Consider the following 20,742-nt stretch of genomic DNA (forward strand, 5'->3'; position numbering starts at 1 on the left):
ATATATTTACTATTTCAGTTTACCTAGATATTTGGCATTGCTGACATCCTGAAGAAATAAATTCCAAGATCAAGTTGCATAACAAGATTTATGTCTGACACTTCCTGACACAGGTAAATGTCTTGTTGCTCTTATTCTTCTGACAAGAAATGGAAACATAACTTCTCTGAAGCTTTTCAAAGGCATAAAGTTCCACACTTTGTAGGTCTTCCAGGTTTAAAATTTTTGCTCGTTCAGTGGCTATTTTCTTTCATCTTTCTCCAGGTCTTCTCTAACTGCAGAATCTGCACTTGTGCTGCAGGACCCATTAATGCTAAGTATTTCACTGTTGTATATTTCACTGTTATTTTTTTTCTCCACTATGATTTCACTCTGGATTTCACTCCACTATGGTTTTTCATTCACTAGTTGCCTGGTTTATAGATTACTGTGTAACCTGGGCTTTGTATTTGAACTCATCAGGATCTTGGCAGAAGTGTAAAACCAGCATATTGAATAATTGTTGGAAAGTTGTCACCAGCAGTTCCCAAATGTTTTCTCCAGCTGATTCAGTAAGATCCCTGAATGTGTGCTGATATCCTCTTATCTGTTTTGTTTTTTTTTTTCAGAATTATTAAAGAGTTAATAGATGGTGTGTGGGTAAAATTCTGGATTTTACTTATGATATTTGAAATTTAGTGGTCCTAATTTGTTTTAAGCACTTAAAATCATGCAGCCTTGCAGAGTTATGGCCATCTTTGCTAATAAAATGAACTTGGGTATCTTCGCCAACTTAATTATGAACACTTTGTTCTCAACCATAAATCAATATTAAGAAATCCCTGAATTAATCTGCAGTTTGAAGGAGTCAGCACCCTGTGGTTGCTGAAGGATGCTTGCTCCTGCAGGGAAGCAGCCCAAGGTTATGGTGGTGGCAGGGGCTGAAGGTGGCAGGATGGAGTCTGCCTGTGCCCACCAGCAGGGACACATCTCTGAGTTACCCTGCTTAGCAGAACCAGCAGGCATCCATCAACAACAAAGAGATATTGCAGGGTCACACAGGTCTGAGAGCAACTCTGGCCTCCAATATGGGTCCAACTGGCTGTATTTAAACACTTGTCTAAGTCACATGAACTGCACTGGGGTGGTTCCTTTATTTTCTCTGTATCCTCTGATGTTCTTTTCAGGTTTGCAAATATAGTTCAACAAATATTAAATAAGACAACTGGAGGAGAACTTCTGAATTTTCAAGGTCTGTTTTCTGCTATCACAATAAACACATTTTCACCTTGCTGATTAATGGCTCAAGATTGAAACCAAATTAGTTTTCTGCTATTATTATTTCTATTGAGTATCAGCCTTTAGGTAAAAACCTTGTATCTGATTCCTTACCATGCTTCTTTCACAGCTAGTTTTGATGAGCTGAGATTACTTCTGTGACTGGCCTGTTTACCTTCTGGCACTGTCAGACAGCAGTCCGTATCTTGCTAGTCAACCTGCTGAAAACAGGCACAATAATTTCTATTTCTCCTTTTGGATTGACTCTTCACTTTTCAGACACCTCAGTAGCCTTCTCTGCATCTACCCCAGCTGGTATTCTTCTTTTCATAATCAAGGTATTTCAGATAAGAGCCTAATGAATAGTATTAGTAATTCAGTAATGGAAATTACTATTTTGTTGCATTCTGGGGTTGTATTTGGTGAGGATTTTTTTGGTTGTGGTTTTTTTGATTGTTTGTTTTGTTATGTTTGTTTGTTTGCTTGCTTGTTTGTTTGTTTTGTTGGTGTGTTCTTTTAATGTTGTATTTCACAATTGTCTAAAATCAACAACACAAATCTACCCTGAGATCAAGCAATGTACTCCTTCTCACCATTCATTTCAAGGTATAATTTGTTCTTTATTTCTTTCTGCTTAAATTATTTTCCCTTTCAAAACAAGAAATCCAATTTCTTCTGTAGGGAGTCTGTTCAGATCCTTTCCTGACAATACATCCCCAGTTTGTGTAATTTATCTTAGAATTGTTTAGCTTGGAAAAGACATTTAAGATTCAAGACTTAGCCCAGCACTGCCAAAACCCAAATGCCATATCTGCACATCTTTTAAATACATCCAGGGATAGTCTTCACCACTTTCATGGGCAGATTGTTTCAATGCTTGACTACTCTTTTGGTGAAGAAATTTTTCCTAATATTGTTGTATCTGCTATCAGTAAAAAGGGCCTATGCAGAAGGATCTATGCAGTCTGTGAAACCATAAATATTCAAGGAGTTATCTAGAGATCCTCTAAAGAACATATTCTGCTCCTCCATCTAACCATCCATTTATCTAACAGTCAAGGATAAATTATTTATAGTGAATTTTGTTAGTCTTAGTAATTTCCCCTTTCTTTGCAAATTATCCAGAAAAGGATGATGATTCTTAAGTCACAACATGCATTTTTATACTTAAATATAAGGTTAGGATGTGGCTGAGTGCATGTCTTCTTTCTAACTATTCCCTACTAGTCCTGATTTCTAAGGGAAGAGTGAATTAAGCAAATGAGAATTTGGTTGCTTGCTGTGGTGACAATTCTTTGGAAGGTGAAAGAATAAAGAATGGTGGAAAAGAATTATTTGCAGAAAAAAAAAATGTAAACCTAGAAGATACAGAAATGGACTCGCCTCAAGAGTCAGAAGGGAGTGGCTGGAGTTGTTTTTTCAATAGGATAAGAGAGAAGTGGTTGAGAGAAAGGCACTTTGGAAATCCAAGGGAGCAGGTCCTAGATCTTGTGACAGAGAGTTTAAGAGACAATATTGGAAGTAAGGCCAAAAACCTGACTTTGACACTGAACTGTCACTGTATTTTACTAGATGTGGTCTGAAAAAAAAGATGTGTTATGCTATGCTGTATACCTAGAGAATAGCTGGCTGATGGATGGTCTAGGATGTCCAACAGGTTTGTAGGCAAACAATTCCTCTTCACAGCAGCAGCCAGCTGCATTTATTTTTGTTTCCTTTGCTGCAGTCAAAGCTGTCCTTGCAAACCCTGTCCTTGGAACCCTGTATGTGTTCCCACCTGTTATGGGGACCCCTGCAAAGCCTCATTTTCACTTGTCCAAGGGCTCAGCAATGTCTTGATGCCTTTTCTCTTGAAATAAACTGCTTTGTCTCCTCACCCTGTGTGTGTCAGGATGTGTGAGAGTACATTCTGACAGCACCCACACCGATGCATGTTTGGATAGTAACGCGAGACTCTTATTTAAATGCTGCGAACCCTTCAGGAGTGTGGCTTGTGCTTTGTTTGCTGAGCCATATTTAAAAGCACTTTGCAAGACGTTGAGGAACAAGTAAAATTGGCAGCCCCTCCTGCAGTTCTCCTTGCCTGTGGCACGCCTTGGTTGCCACAGCTTTGCAGGGTGCCCAGGGAGCCCAGCGGCAGCGAGGTGGAGGGAGGGACGAATGGCAGCGCAGATTTTGATTTTCCACACTCAGCAATGTGGTCACAGGGCATTACAAATGGAAAACAGAATGCTGCTTTCTTGTTTCTAAATGTAATTTTTATTTGTTTGAAGTAACTTTATACCTGGCTACAGCTTTGCAACAGGCAGGTGATACGTCAGAGTACCAGAAGCTATTGTCCTGTAGTGAACTCTCTCTATCGCTTACTTGAGCCTAACAGTACACACTGCATGACATCAGCAACCCAATGACTCATACAGCAAGATACCATAGGTGTGTTCCTATATCCTGGAGATCAGAAAAATCCCACGCAGAAGACTTGGCTTGTTTTTCCTATCTTGTTATGGAAACTGCGTGCATAGGCTCTAAGAGCATTAAACAACTATAAATGAAGTATTTCTGTTTCTTATCAGAAGATAAACTGCCTGTTTAAAAAAGGTGTTGCCAAGCCCAGGAGAGCCTCTTAAAAAGCTACAGGCTGCTGATTGTAGCTGTGTAGGGGGCAATGTTGTGTGTAAAATATTTAATATTTCCACAGTGAACACTTGTAATCCTGATTGGGGGGAGAGTCCAACTTATCTGAAGCATTGGACACACCTGAAGATTGAAAAAAATCAGTAGTTCTATATATAGCAAAAAATGTATGAAAAGGGATGCAAATTGCCCAGTTGCAGGGTGACACTACAGCTCCTCCTCCTTCTACATAAATGAAAATATAGATAAGGAGTACTTACAGGCAGTTTAGAGATTCTATCTCTAAAAAACAGCAGCAGGTAGTTTCAGTGAAGGCATTTAACAGAGCACTTTTTCCTCAATTTTCTTTTACTTTAACAACTTCTTACACATCCCATTCCAATTAATTTCTAGGATAATGATTTTCACCTGCTTGCCTTTTTGATGTCTGATAACTTTACCATGTAATACTTGGTTCAGTTCCTCTTCATGGCATACAGATAGGGAGGAGTCATTAGGGTGCCTGCTGAAACAGGCTGGAATGGTTCCACAAAACTTCAGAAGTAAAAACAGGAAGAAAATTTGAAGGTTGAGTGTTGTGGCTCATTGGTCACCCCTCAAAATACTTGGTGGTTTAATAAAGGAAAGACTTACTTTATTAAAAAAAAAACAGGCTAAGAACCTTATAAAAAACTCAAGAAGTTTCTGGAATTTTCTATTTCTCATCAAAAGAAGGGAAACATACATAGCCTTTCATATGGCATTTCAGTATTCCTGCTTCCATTCCCAGCTGAAACACAGAAAGGTAGAGTCACAAACAAATTCAGAATAATGGCAGCATTGCAGTAAGGGCATGCTGGATCTCACATATATGATCTACACTTCAGGAAAAGTTTCAGAAAGGGAGAAGCAAATGAATTCTACTGTTACCTGGGTCTGCTACATCTCATGCTCTATGGTGCTTTTGAGCTGTGAATGACTGGAGCCTGTGGAAGCAGGAGGTGCTCTGTTTGTGTTTGTATTTCCATGGCAATGCAACAAAGAAGTTGTTTGGTCTCCTTTCCTTAAGAAACCTGCCAAATCACTCCTCTTTATAGAGCAAGCCGGAAGAAGGAATATAGTTGGCATTCTTGTGGAATATGTAACCTTGTTTCAGCTTCATGCAAGTTGTAGATATCATTCAAGTGTTTCATGAGTATTTTTAATTACCAAGGACTTAGCGTAATTTTGTACTGATGATTTAAATGCTTGGTTGTCTGAACTGATTCTTGCCTCCTTATGCACTTTCTCATTTTTGTGATGTAGGATAGATTGGGTTGGAAGGAACCTTAAAAATCTAATTCCAACACTTGTCATGAGCAGGGACACTTTTCATTAGACCATTGCTCAGACCTCAATCCAACCTTGCTTTGAACACTTACAGGGATGTACTTGAGTGTAATTCTGAAGATTCATGAATTCGATATTTTTAATACTGAGATTTCTGGATGTGAAAGCCCTTGATAAGCCCTGCTATAAACTTGCAAGACAAGACTTAGACTGAGAAACTGAAGTACCAGAGAGGTGAAGATGTTAGCAAGTCTCTGATATTTTGAAGCCTGATGACGATAACTGTGTTGGGAGAGGTTTTACTGGGTCCCATAGACCTGTATACTTCCTGGCCCCTAAAAGCAGATCTGAGGGATGAAGAGGGGTAGTGGCATCCATAGATTTGATCCCATCTCTCAGCAGTTCAGTAAAAGAATTCTGAAGAGCCAAAGAAAGCCAGGAAAAAAAAAAATCTACCAGCTTCCTCTCCTCCTTCAGTCGCAGAATATGTTACATAAGTATGGTGATCATATAAGGCAGCACAGTAGACTTGCACAAAGGGAGGTCACCCCAGGGCGTTTGTGCTGTATCCAGGCATTTAACAAGCACAGCCAAGTGAGCAAGGCTGCTTCCTCAGCTGGCTCAGGGCAGCTACACTCTTGCTGTGACCTATCCTGTTTTCCTTCCTGGGCTGCTGCTGAGGTTTTCTAGAATCCTGAGTCAGGTGTGTGTCTGCTCCGGCACTTCAGCTCTCATACAGTAATTGCTGTGTGCATCTGCTAAGGGCAGAATTGCAGCATGATGAACAGCTGTGATTAATCTGGGATGTTAATATAGGAGCACACTGGCTTTAGAGCTGGCTTATTTAACTGAGAATCTCCTGGTGTACTCCTAGCTTGATATTGAAAGTGATTTGGGTTTGAAAGCCTAGCAAAACCAGCTGAAATCTTCCTCTGGGTTTCAGTGTATGTGAAGGTCTATATGAGAATGAAAGAAAATAATTTAAAATACTGTATGGTATTTATCTGAGAGAGCTTAAGTGCCTGAAACCCAGAAGCTGAGGGTGTGAGTCAGTTAAGGGATAATAAGCAGCTCCTCCTTGTGCCTTGAATGATGGTGTTATACTTTATGATGGCAGGAACAACATGAGAAATGAGAAAAGCAAAATTTTATCTGATGTGTGAAATGTCATGAGGGCAAGTATCACATACAATAAGTACAGCAATAAAATGGATTGACTGACAGAAACTCTCAATTTCTAGAATTAAAAGGGTCATATTTTTGTACAAAAGAAATATGAAGTAAGTTTTGTTTTAGAAATATCCATTACTGGTCTAATCCCAGGCAAAGTGTTGCATCCTTCATTTTTCTGCAATCCAAATTTTAAATAGAAAAGTATGAAAATTTATTCCTCTATGTCTGACACTTAATAACTTAACAAAATGCTGTAGCTGCCATAAAAGAGGATCCTGTGGAACATTCATTTATAAAACCAGACTGATTAGCTAGCAACTAAGTACTTACAGGAAAACATTGTTTTTTCAACATTTTACTGCATGTTTTGGGTGCTTGCTGAGAACACACTTAATTACAGTATTTTTCCCCATGACAAGGCTTTTTAGAAGAGTAGAATAAGAACAAGGCTTTTTAGAATATAATCTTTTTAAGATCATAACTCAAAATTCCACGAGAGCTGTCAGAGCACAGTTACAGAGAAAGTGTAAGTTAGTCAGGGTTGCAGCCATTACATTTAGATGACTGCATCTAATTTTTAATGGTGTTGTTTTTATAACACCATTGTCTTGCTTTTTTGTTCACTTCAATCGCATGTCTGCACTTTAATTCTTAATAATTAAGGTGAGAGGGAATCCTAAGTTATTTGAATGTGATTTTTGTTAGACAGTCCTTCAGACTTTCTGTCTTGTGCCATTATATTACTCCTACGGTGTAGCATTTCTGTGTAAATGGAAATGGATCATGGGAGAAGCCCCATAGGCTCAGCCGGTTATCAGGGCCCATGTAGTAAAATTGCAGCTCCATCTCTGAGTGGATTTCAGCTAAAGGTTACAAACACTTGCCTAAGCTGTAGCATTCCTACAGCACATAGCCCTGATGATATCATCGAGTCACTTGCTGGCATGATGTTTACATGTAAGGTTATGTAAATGTCTAGAACTTTCAGACTCAGAATAGGGATGTTTGGAGTGTCTGAATCACCAGTACTAAGTGGAGCATGCAGAGTTGGACTGAGTTTGTCCAAAGGTGATGTTGATTATCCATTTGCTTTTCTTCTCTAGAGACCCAACGAGATGAACCAGTTTTTTTCTGTTGAGATCTCATTCCTGAATTTTCAAAGCTTCCATACTCTGTCATAGCCAGCTTCAGCCTGGACAGTTGTGAGGTTCACTTAGTGAATTACCAGCTTTTTATCAGCTTGGATTAGCATCAGAGCAAATTACATCAGCCTTCCAGGGATCCTAGAGAGAAGTCAAATTGGACCATACACTCCAATATCGGTGGCAAAATAGGGTAGCCAGGAAGGTAAAAGTACAAAATGCCTATAAAGGCAAAGTAAAAAATATATCTTGCAAAGAGAAGTTTCTTCTTACTGCAAAAGTGATGTAGTTCTCCCTAAAGGCTTTTTCTCAAAACAGGCTTTTTCTATTTCATTTAATAACAGGTATTACATACATACACAATATTTATTGTGGATATGTTCAGGGATAGTATATATTTCAAAGCTTAAATTAACAATATCTCATGTCTTGCCCCAGAGGTGATTCAGAAACAGCAGATTTATTTGATCAAATAATGCTAAATTATTATGTTCATTTGGTGAAAATATTTCATGCTTATTTTGGGGAAATATTACTATATAATTTCCTGGATGTATTTAGTTCATACATAGCAGATATTTTTAAAAATAAATTTTGAAGTTGTTTGTTTTGCTTGTAAGCAGTTCTCACTAAATCAGATCCAAACCAAATCAACTCTTTCCCAAGAAATGGTTCTCTGGATAACAATATATATTTAAATCTGGAGATTAAGATTTGATGGCATGAGTGGAAATATTGCTGTTAATGCAATTTGGCATTTTAGACTATTTTTTAAGCTGTGAAAAATTGAAATATTGGAATCAAATAGGATATAATATCAAAAATAGCATTACATAGACTGCATCACATGGACTTACAGAAAATTTATGGATGAATTTAATTAAATATAATAGGAGAAAAATCTGTATTTTAAAAATGGTCTTTGAATGGAGATTTCAGTTAGATTTTAATGCAGTCAAGTTAAGAAAGGTAACTAGAAAAAAAGATTAGTTTTTCCTCTCTCTTAATAAACCTTGCTTCTACTGATGCCCATGCGTGACATCCTATTTTTAGCTGTCAGGGAAGCAGTGAAGCATATGCAGCAGAGTGGAATGCCCTGTTCCCATGCCTGACTCTCCATATATAGCTACTGCACTGCACTATTCTTCCCTGGCACCCACTTTGAAGGCTTAACTTGAATTTTCTTGTCAGAATTGCCTCATCTGAGAGCTGTCCTCATAACAAACACTCAGGCAGCTGCTTCTTCACGGCATCCACCTTCCCATGAGGACCCACAAAGGCTGAACATTGACTAACCTCAGTACCAGTGAAAAGATGTGCAAAAATTGTGTGCATTGAATCTTCAGCCATCTTTCCTCTTCCCCCCTGCCCCCTGCTTCATCTTGGTGTTGGTACTAAGTACACCTAATTTTCTTTTCTTGTTATTTTTGGAAACAAGTTTCAGACTTGAGAGATTGCCATGCACAGGAGATGTGTTTTGGCTCTTCTGCCAGTTGTGTTCTGTGGATGATTAGATCAAACCCAGGGGCTGCCAGATGACGAATCAATTTATTACAGAATAACAAGGCTCACTGGAGGATTAACAATGTCTTTATAGTCTCCCCTCAATGAATTGCCTGGAATTTTCTTAGCTTACAGGACAGATCAGTTTAAAATTTTCCAGTGATACTTGATTATGATTTTAAGAGAGTTTGAAAACCAACACATAACTGAAACAGCCTGCCCCAGTTTCTAGCATTTAGGTATTTTAATTTTACTTCAGAGTTAAATGACATCATTTAAAGAACATTTTGCCCTGCATTATGTGGTATTTTATGCTTCTCTGTATTGGTGGAACTGGGAATGCTGGTGTAGAAAGACTTTGAAGCCTAAGCAGCAGTGAAAGTATGATTCAGATGGTTAGAACTGTGCTACTCAGAGCACTGAGGCAGTACAGTCTGAGACCTGTAGAAGTCTGTATTTTTCTCTCCTGAGCAGGGCCAAAACTTATGTAACACTATGCATGCAAAAGAAGCACTATGATGCAGAAGTCACATGTTGAAACCAATGGCTCAGTTGGCTGCTCCCAGTGAGTGATATTGCAGCTACACCCTCACCTTAATGCAGCCCAGAACTGGATGATGCAGTTTGCAAGTTTTTTCCCCTGTGCTGACTTCAGACTGGCTTCATCACACCTAACTTCAGGAGTTAAATATTAACTGTCTAAATCCAACCTAGCCGTGCAGGTCTCCCTGTGCAGATAACGAAGAGAAACAAGACGTTACTGGTTTGGATTCCTGATCCAGTCACAGGCACAAGTTTCACTGCTCTGAATGGTCTCATTTTCAGAAGGACCTGGTTTTCCAGGATGGTTTGTGCTGCAGTGGGGCAGATGAGTGCAGCTGGTTAGACAGATTAACCTTGCTTATCACGCCATTCCAAGCATTCTCCTGTGCATGAGCCAACCTTTCCCCTGCACCAGGGCTGGAGCTCCTGTTTCTATTGACAATTTATGCTCCCTGCATGCATGGTATGCAAAAAGGGAGGCTAGGCAAGACAAGGAAGTATGGAAAGACCCTTGAATGTTAGGAGCATATAAAAGGCAAAGGCTGACATGTTCGCTCACAAATCCAGAAAATAGCTGCATGGTTTTAGCTGCACTTGTTTTTGTATTTGGACCAATACCAGTCATCATCTTGGCCAGGAACTGTGTCTGATTTAGATGTATTTGTTGCGCCTCTGGAGTGTAAAATAAATATTTTAAATAATATTAAGCTCCATGTTACAGCTCTATGACCAGAATCATACCCACAAAATACTACTTTCTGAGAACATAGCTTAGTAGCAATTAGATTTAAACACTTTCAACAGCTGCACTAATGACCTATTTTAAATAAAGCCCATATTTCACACAGCAGATCTCAGTCCCTAGCTATGCCAAATTCAAGTCACTTTGCATTCACAGTTTTTCTCTGCTTTTTTTTTAATCTCGGAAAGCTGTGAGAGAAAAGAAATGTATTTTGAAGTTTTCTTGTTAATTACTGTTATTGTCATCTGCAGGGCACTGGCTCTTAGCAGTTTCTGATCACTTAGTGTATCTATGTAGTATCAATATTAACATGAGATTAGGTAGAAAACAATTGTTGCTGAGTGACTGTTAGTGCAAATTGAATTGTTTGTATTAGAACAGTATGAATAATGTATTTGGTGCGTTGTTAAATTGGACTGCTAAGATAGGGGAGACATTAGCAGGGATCTGCATGTGAAACTACGCCAGAGTCTCCTTTCGCAAAGGTCTTTAACTCATGCTGAGCACAAACCCGAATGTGCTTTCCCTGTGAATGTTACAAAAGCTCCAGACATTACTGCATGATGGTAATATTACTAATTTAGATCCTAAAAAAATATTTAAGCATGCTCATCAAACCAAATCAAACCATACAATGTCGCAGACAGGCCTCATACTCTGGACTTCAGTCATGAAGATGAGTTTCACATCAGAAGCCATGGTCTGCCAGTAGAACCCACAGAGATGCTGACTGCCATTTAGAGTCTGCTTATCCTTTTCCAACCTAAAGCCAGACTGCTGTGGCAGGACTTTGTCATGTTTTTCATTTAATTGGTGTTAGTGAATGTGAAATTGAATCGGTGGTTTGTTCCTTTAACTCAATTACTAGATCCAAATAGTCTTTTTACCACAAAAGAAAATGCTAACACCAATAGGCTACACAGCAGGGGCTCAAGGCATTCTAGGAAGAGCAGCTAATTATCACTTTCTGGGTATTATCTGAAACAATGCCCTATGTATTGAATGATGGCTGGATTCTGTTTGGTTGGTTGGTTTTGGCTTCAGTTTCAATAAGCAAGAGCCCAGTTCTCATTTCATGCTACTATTCACTTTCAGGAGGGTTGCTTTGCCAAGTAATGAAGCTGTGATTTATAGTTAATGAGAGTCAGACTCACTACAGCATATGCCTTCTACTGTCCTACTTTAAAACACCTGACTACAAAAGACACTTTCCTTTTCAGCTGGTGTCATGGGTAGGTGACTACTGGGTTCCTCAGCTTATGGTTCTGCTGATATTCAGCATAGTGCTATCATTTTGCATATCTCCCAGAAGAAAAAGGAAAGAAAGCAAAAAAGGAATATTGTAATTTTCAAGCGTTCTACTGGATTTGATGCTACAAATGTTGATTTGAACTGCAAAACATGGCAGCATCTTTTTCTGTAGTTTTTAAATGATTGTGATTTTTTTCAGTACTTTGAGGGTCAAATGATAAAACCCAATATTTTAATGCTGATTTTGAATGTTTGGCTGGAAATCAAGTGTTTGCTGGAAGCAAGAGAACAAGGGTTTTGCAGAATTCTTGTACAATACAAGGGTAAATAAAAGTGGTGGTTGAGTCAATATTTTCTTTTATTTTTCTAATTTATTCAGTCTATAAACATAATCCGTGCAAAACAGACAAAATTTGTATTCTTCTCACACAATAATTTCAGTTCATACTCGTGATTATTCTGCATCATCAGGAAGTTAGCATGAGAGAGCTGAAACTAATAATGCAGATAAAATTCAGACCTCTTCTGGTTAGTGTATCATTAAATAAGAGGCAGGTGGAGATGATGAGATCTTAAATTCCTTTGAAGATAATTTCTAGTGACAAAGAAGCAGAGTTGTACTACATGTGCTCACACTTAATTTCCTAATTTGCAATAATAACCTGGAAGAACTCTATGGAATTACTGAAATCTTCCTTTCAGATATCTTGGTTTCTAATATTTAGATTTTTTTGTTGTTTCTCTCACTTTTAAACTCTAATATTTGTGAAGTAACATTTGCCCCAGTATTTCTAGGTCCATACACCAAAGCCTACCCACAGCACTGTTCTTGGACAGCAACCTTCACCTCTTGATGACAGTACTTATTCAGGAATATGTATTTACAGCATCAGACAAAACAAGGAGAATTGCCTATGATACATATCCTCTGCATAGAGAAGAGAGGGAGTGAAAAATGAGCTGCCTACAAACCTTAAGGTGCAAGTACAAGGACTAGAATGAGGCAGGGAATTTGTACATCTGGCCATAAAGGGCAAAGAATACCTTGCTCCAAACTGACCATATGGTTCAAGGAGCTTGGATTTAAAGTGCAGCTGACTTTTGAAAGATCTGTCTTTCAAAACCATGGGCTGTACAAGGAGCAAGAGCAAGCTTTTCTTCATGCTCTCCACCCGAGTTAGGGGACAGGCCCTGATCAAAAATCTGGCTCTGCAGAAGTTGGTCTGGACCACTGTCTTCCAGGCAGCCAGGATTCCTCTTCCTGAGCTTCTGTTTCCATCCTCAAATGTTTTGGGTTTTTTTCTTGCCTGTGGTTTTCAGCCTGACCAGGGCACCTACATGAGGTGGTGCTGCACTGTGGGGACAGCACTTGCTGGGTTTTTCTCTCCTTGTGCTCTGGGGTGTTGTGGCTGCCTGTTGAGTGCTTGCAGTGAAATGATCTAACACAAGAAGGACCTCTGAACAGAGCCCTGAGGTTCTCCTGTAAAATTAATCCTAAAACCAGTTCATATGTGGATAAACTTTAAAAACACACAAGGAAACAGAAAAGCCATTTCCTTGATTCTGCATGAATCCTACTCCCCAAAGGTGACAGAACACATAAAAGAGCCAGCAACACATGAGAAAAATGTCCTGAGGAGGAAAAGAAATCTTCTGTAAAAGCTTCGCATTCAGCAAGTTGCTGTTTAGTTCCTGTGTGAACAATTAATCTTAAAACAAATATTTGGGCAAGGGGGGATTGGGCTCTGGGAGGTTTCATAGCTAGGCTGAATGAAAACACACGCTGCCTGACTTCTTCAGGCCAGTATTTCTTTTTCACCCTTTCCATAAAAATAACTAAGAAAAAGTATCTGTTACAATGACCCAGGTTTTGCCATTCAAACCTCCCTAAATTACAGGCTTTCCCTCTGAGACCATTTACAATGAGGTATATAATGCATGGCTGTGTTACACCCTACTGCTCTTTGAGTCCAGCCTAACTGGTTATTACTACGTTAAAATGTAGTGGTCTGCTTCAAAGGCTTTTCTATAAATAAATATCTTCCTTGCTGGGCAGATGTCAGTCCCTGCCAGTAGCTCCTGTGCTAACAGCTCTAGTTTTTACTCTTCAGCCGAGCATGGCTTGGAGCTGCTTTGAGTAGCCTGTGAATGGCTGGCAGCTGCAAGGTCTTGCAAAACCTAACTAGGATCAGACTGAAAATCAATAACTTTATTACACTGCTGGTCCTTATTCTGGTTAGTATTTCACTGGGGGTATTTTTTAATTTCCTGTTATCTAAACTGCCTGCATTTAGTTTTAGATAGCAGAAGGGAGAGGGCACAACTGCTGTGCTTGGGACACAAAGGCTGTATGCTGTGTTTGTTCTGCCATGAATGCCCCTATCCAAACCAACTGAGAAGCCCCACTGCCTGTAGGAAGGCCAAGGTACTGCCTCAATAGCAGGTCGATGCTGTCATATCTTGGCCCAGTTCTGGGTAATGCTTTATATGTGTGTATCCAGCCCCTAGAGAATGGCATAAAGCACAGCCAAGGAGTACATAAAGCTCCTGCACATGCTGCTGTGCTTTGCTGTGCCCCAGCAGACTGCAGAGCCCTCTGCTCTTCCCTGCTTGCTGCCAGCTCCACCTGGAATAAGAACTCAGCCACTCTTGAGAACCTCTTCCAGTGAGGGATGAGTGCTGCCTCCCTTTGCCTGCCTGAAGTCATTCCCCCTCTGAGCCTCCTGGGCAATTTCTGAATGAAACAAAATTGGTATCCATTAACCATCAAAAACAGGTGAAATAAAAATCTCTCTATTTGAACAAGTTGACCATGACATTCTATTTTAACTGTGGTCTTAAGGGAAGAGGCGTGTTTGTGCTGTGCATAGTAATTAATGGACTTCTGACTATTGCAGGCTTTCTGACTCTACTGTAACACAAAAAATAAAGGGATATAAAAGTATAAACAATATGTGACACTGTTGGAAAACAGTGCTTTCCATTTTCAAGCACTACAAAAGAAAAATACAATGTAACTCCTCTTCTGGGTGCTAACTCACAGTAGTACTCACCTCATGCGTCAACCATAAGCTGGCTTTTCACAAGACTAAATTACAAGCATTGAGAAATCATTTTAAAAGATAAAGGCAGCAAATTATTTAGTCCTGGTTTGGGATTTTTTGTGTTCATACCCTAATTTTTAGGCTTTCTATTTTCAAGATTTTGTCTGCAGTGTTGGAGTGAGGAAAGAGGGATCCAACATTTTTTCTTATAATTGCACAACTCAAAGGTTGTCTTTTTATTGAAGCATGAAATATTTCATTTCAATAAGAAGAAAATAAGCCACAGCATAGTTAGGGAAAGAGTACAGTACTGCCAGCTGTGTGAGAACAAAATTCATGAAGCATATCCTAAGAAATAATGGGATTGCTTTAAGATTTCACAAGAATCAATTTTTTTTTTTCTTTTTTAATTGCTCAAAGGTTTCTGAAGTCACTTCAGACTCTAAAGTGTTCTTTCAAAACTATGAAACATGGCAATTTACCTCATTTTAAGGAAGGTAAACTTTCAATAGAGGGTGATTCTTCGAAACACTGAAAAGCAGAAAAATTAATGATAAAGAGATCACTATGATCTGTTTGCTTCAAGCTGCTCAGTCTAGATCTTTATTGTCATAAATCATACCATCTTTCAAATTGTTAGGAAAGCATATCATGGCAAAGAACCTTAAGAAACCAAGTTATTGCTTCAAAGGATGCTAGAAAAAACCATGTATCACAAGTCGTCAGTGGGCTAGACAGAAACTGTCGAATTGTCACTGGTGTTCAATGACAGAGAGAAAACCAGTGGTTTGTTTGTTTTCTTATTTGTTTTCTTCTGATTGAACTTTGAGTACAGTTCTGCCTATTAGTTTTTTGAATTTTAACAGTTTTTTTCTTTTTTTAATGCCAACTAGAATCTTCTAACTAGTGACATCAACTTCTAACATAGTAACTACTGTGCTTCTCTTCAGTTTGTACTGCTCCACTTACGCTGTGTGAGCTACTATAGGGAAAGCAGCTTCCAAGGAACAGGAGATTTTAGCTGCCTCTAAATTACTGGAAATGCTCTGCTTATATGCCATAATGAAAGGGTACACATACAGGAGATATACTTCAGCAACTGCAATCTGCTGCAATTATAGCAGATACAGCTACACCAGGAGACCAATTTAAGTGGACAGCATTCAAAATACAAAGCTAGACAGTCCCTGGGGAATTTCAGCTCTTTTCTTCTTTAAGGACTAGTTTTCCCAGACATACATGGCCCTCTCCCTTCTCCTTCTTTTTGATCTTGGTGAACCTGTCCCAACTTACAGATGAAATTTAAAACTAAGATCTTCATCACTTGTGGTCACTGAAAATCACAGGGCACTTACAGTGAGAGCAGGGTTCCAGCTCCAGCCTGGACACATTTCATGGACACATTTCCCTGGGAATAAAAGCATTTTGGGGCTCTTTTGGGAGACCCCTCGTGTCAGGGCTCTCCAGGCTGCCTCTGCCCCAGTCTGCAGCCTTACAGCCACAGCAAGCAGGGAATGGAGCCAGCCTGGGGATGCTGCACTGAGCAAGGGCCTTGTGAATTTGATTCAATTAGTGAAAAAAAGTTATTTCTGTGCAGATGTACATTGTGTACTCATAACCACTAAAATTTCTGGTTCTGCAGGAAGGAAAGGATCTCCAGTGTTCACAAGCTCCTTAAATAAACTTTGATTAAAGAAAAAAGTACTTCACTGTGGCCCCTCTGATTGGTGAACATCTAGAAAAGTGGACTTGTTTGACACAGACAGCTTCTACAATTTCTAACTTCATTGGGCAATCATAGCCATTTTTAGTTTTTGATATTTTGAATATACTGTTCTACAAATAAAAAAAAAATTTCAAATCACTCACAAAGAAATGATTTATTTGTCCATGAAAGCATATAGAGATAGAAGAGAAATTTATGCTAAAAAATTGCCTCGTTGTAAATTGTGAATGAGGGAAAAAAAAAAGAAAACCTTAAATAAATATGTGTTTTGACAGACATTTGCACATAATTCAGAAACAACTGACAAGATCTTGTTCAATTTTTTAGAAGTGTCTCTGGGTTGGGAACAGATTTCAAGAATTTTTAGTCCCCATAGTGAGTTGTTTTTCCAGAATGTTAGGAGGATGTGAACAAAGGGATTATTATAACAGTCACTGTCAATAAGAAAAAGCTAAAGTATTTAGTCCCTTCAGGGGAAGAAAGTAATATACTACAGGATTTTGCTACTGCATTTAACAGGTGCAAGAAAGGTGTTTCAATTTTACATAATTCTCCTTCCTTCCTCAGAACTGAAAATATGCTTTTCTTATTTTATCTGCTTGTTCTTTTATTGCAGGATTATATTTTCATTACTGGAATTTCCTGCTTATATGGTGGCGTGTAAGCCAGGATTGTCTTGGCTGTTACCAAACTATTTAATTTCTTGTTGAAGAAGTGCAGTACAAATAGTGGTTAGAGGCTGGTGTTGGGCTGCTCATTCCAGCACTTTACTTCTCTTGGGAATTTGTCTCCCTTCAATACCACAATGTCTGAAGAATGTCAGACTTTTCCTACTTCAAATTATATGGTTGCCTTCTTGTAACATACAGAGTTTCTAGGTAAACTTGGCCATATTGCTTTGCATTTGAGTCTTCTTTTGTCTTCTGAATAAAAATTACCTCCAGTAAGGTTAAAGACAACTTTTGCAGCCCAGGAAAAAAAGCAGCACTGCCTTTTTATTCTTTCCCATGTTTATTTTGCTGCCAGTTCTCTTTGAAAGTGGTCCTTTTTGCCAAGGCTGCAATTTTGCTAAATGAATTAGTATTAATACTATGCCTTGTTTATTTGCACAAGTGGAAAATGAAAGATGGAAAATACAGAAATAAAAAGACAGTATGAGATAAAAACCGTGAAAATATCAAGAGAAATGTGAAGTTTAGCCAAAGCATGTACCCCACACAATCATTCAGCACTTTGGCAGCAGGCTGGCCCTTGAAAATCCTCCTGATGGACCCACTGAGGTGCCCAACCTCCGGGGTCCCCTGACACAGAACTGACCCTTGCCGTCCTTCAGCTCAGCTTGGGGTATCTTGAGGAACAAGTTTCACTGGCTGCAGTGTTGACAAGGTGCTGTGTCAGGCTGGGCAGGGGGAGCAAGGCCTTGCAAGTGCCATCCAGAGCTCTGTGAAACCAGCACATGGAGCAAGTGGCACATGTGCTCCTGTCTCTGTTCCTGAGCAGGATACTGAAACAGCTGAGCGTGCTCCTGAGGGATTGTTGCCAATTCCCATTTCATGTGCCTCAGTGAGATTCTGAGAGCTACAAAAGACTGGACCACTTCAGCCAGGTCCTCATCCTTCAGCATGCTGCTAGCCAGGAAATAATAAATTAGACACGGCTCAATATGGGATTCTATGACGACTGAGGATAGGAATATGTCAGGATCTTTTGCAAGCTTAACAATATGCTAGTCACTACTGAGGGCTGCAGAAAGATCTCTTCAATTTTTAAAGCCCAAAAGCCTGCCATATGGCCAGCATAAACTGCATGCTTCCTCCGTGTGGTAACTAGCTGAAAATCACAGACTTGTACAAAAAATGCAAGGTGGGGTAGTCCAGCCTCCTGCTCCAGGCAGGAATTTATCCAGGGGCATGCTGAGTCCAGTTCTGAAATCCTTGGGGATGGAGACAGCACAGACTATCTGGGCAGCCTGCCACATTCTTTGACCACCCTCGTGGTGAGGAGTGTGTTGTCAGGATTGTTTAATAACTGAAAAATGTATCTCTTAACTCGAGAATTTTCTGTAAAATGCCTTCTTCAGAGTGTGGCATTTTCTGAGAAAATGGCAGTCTCAGAAAGCAAGGTTATTTAAAGAGTTTTAACCAGTGGAAGTTTCCTAAACATGAGTGTTAAATGGCTTCACACTTCCATTTTCTTCTAGGCATTGTACATACATTTCCTTTATTTTAGGGGAAGAAAGCAGTTTATGACACCAGAGGAGTGGTCTGTAGGTGGAAATAGGACTGCAAAAATCACATTGTCACAAATCTCATAAGAATGTCTGGCACCACTATGAATTCAACTGCTTTGGTTGTTGTCATCTATGTGAATGCATGTATTTATATAAATGTACACACACACACACATATATATGTATGTACATATTTACATCCACATATTTGTATATTTATATTTACATGCATATATACATATATCTATATCTATATATTCACATACATGTGTATGCATACATATATATACACATACAACAGGTCTGCCAGCACACATTACAGCTTATTCTGGGCAGTAAAGGCATCATGGGCAGACCCAACGACTACCAAGACTGCAGCCAGTGTCACTTGCCAGCACAAGACAGGGCAGGAAGGGTAAGGGACATTGTAGGCAAGCAATGAAGCAGTGCCTGCAATGCTCAGTGCTCCATAGATGGAGGTAGGCTGTTTCTTTATCACATCAAATAAGAGCTGTGGGAGAAGCTTTTGGGATTTATCACCTTGGCAGGAAAAATATCAACCAAAGGGAATATATTCATAGGTACTCTGGATGACCAAGAAAGCCAATGGCATCCTGGCCTGGACCAGAAACAGTGTCACCAGCACGGCCAGGACAATGATTTTCCCTCTCCACTTGGCACTGGTGAGGCCACACCTCAAACCCTGTATTCAGTTTTAGGCCCCTCACTTCATGTAGGACACTGAGGTGCTCAGCATGTCCAGAGAAGGACAATGGAGCTGGTGAAGGGTCTAGAGGAGCATCTGAGGGAGATGAGGATGTTTAACCTGGAGGAAAGGAGACTCAGGGAAGACTTTACTGCTCTCTATACCTCCCTGAAAGGAGTCTGTTTCCAGCTGGGGGTCAGCCTTTTCTCCTGGGAACTAGTGACAGGACAAAAGGAAATGGCCTCAAGCTGTGTTGGGGAAGTTCAGGATGGACAACAGGAAAAATGTCTTCATTGAAAGGATGGCTAAGCATTGGAACAGTCTGCCCAGGGCAGTGGTATGGTATCACCATACCTAGAAAAGTTCAAGAAATGACTGGATGAGGCATTTAATATGCTAAATGCTATGGTTTAGTTGATGTGGCAACCAAAGGTTGGGCTCAATGATCTCAGAAGATTTTTCCAGTGTTAATGATTCTATGATTCTATGATAGAAGAGCCACATGGTAACTACAGGTGTGTGTGATGACTGTCTGCAAAAGCATATGGCAAATAAAGACATCTCTGGTGTCATGCCAGGCTTGGAAGTGTGTGGTGGCATAAGAGATTATAAATACAAGCACTGAGACACAAACACAATGACAGTGGGCTGAAAAGGCTCCTGATGCTGGGCACTGCTATCCACACAGCTGCCATCACCTTCTGCCACCTCTCCTCTCTTCCACTGGCCAACAGTGCCAGCACCATGTGTTTGGATTTTTCTACTGCAGACTGAGAAACAGACTGGCCTGAGAAATAATACACTCTTTTTTTTTTTTTTGGCTGATTTGTCTTTAATGGTTTGCCCACCTGGCCCACGTGGGTGCTGCACAAGCAGTTGTGCTGGCAGTGGCGGCAGAGAAGCGTGAGGTGGTACAGGCAAAGTCTGTGTGGGCCGCTCCTGCAGCCACACACATGCATGCACATTTGGATCTCCATCACCAGATGGAGAAAGGTATCCTGCACAGTGGTCTGGGAGAGCAGTTGTGTGCTGAAGGATGGAGATGAGCATGTAGGTGCTGCTTCCATGCCTTCTCCTCTCTTGGTTGTGCATGAGCTGCTTTGAGCTCTCTGTTCACCATCCTGGAAACACAATTTATTCTGGACTGAAGAACAATCAAAACAACATCACCATTTCCCAAGAAGACTCATGGCCATTTTATGTATGTCAGATAAATACATCTGTATACATAATTTCTCTTCTTGACTTTCATTGTTTTAGCCAGAAAGCAGGCATCTAAGAAGTGGATATAAAGCAATGTCTGCCTATAGCTTGATCTCAAACACTGTCTTTCTCTTTAAACTTTGCAAAAGGGAAACAAGTTCATATTTATCATCAGTTGAAAGCTCAGCTGGAAGTGAAACAAATTAAATTTAATGAGGACTGCTTTAATTCTCATCATTACTGTCTGCTCACTGTTGTAAAAAAGTTTTACTAGCCCACT

At 39.7% G+C, this 20,742-nt stretch overlaps 1 long non-coding RNA gene across 1 annotated transcript in view; it reads left to right on the plus strand.

The window, feature by feature from the left end:
- The first annotated feature begins 1,397 nt into the window (after positions 1 to 1,397).
- LOC113459145 (uncharacterized) overlaps positions 1,398 to 20,742 on the plus strand; it is a 41,336-nt gene continuing 21,991 nt past the window's right edge. Inside the window, exon 1 of the long non-coding RNA XR_003380070.2 lies at positions 1,398 to 1,595. This is a non-coding gene — a long non-coding RNA (uncharacterized LOC113459145). The remainder of the gene's footprint in view (positions 1,596 to 20,742) is intronic.

The sequence above is a fragment of the Zonotrichia albicollis genome, chromosome 3 (assembly GCF_047830755.1).
Source record: "Zonotrichia albicollis isolate bZonAlb1 chromosome 3, bZonAlb1.hap1, whole genome shotgun sequence".
Taxonomy (NCBI): Eukaryota; Metazoa; Chordata; class Aves; order Passeriformes; family Passerellidae; genus Zonotrichia; species Zonotrichia albicollis.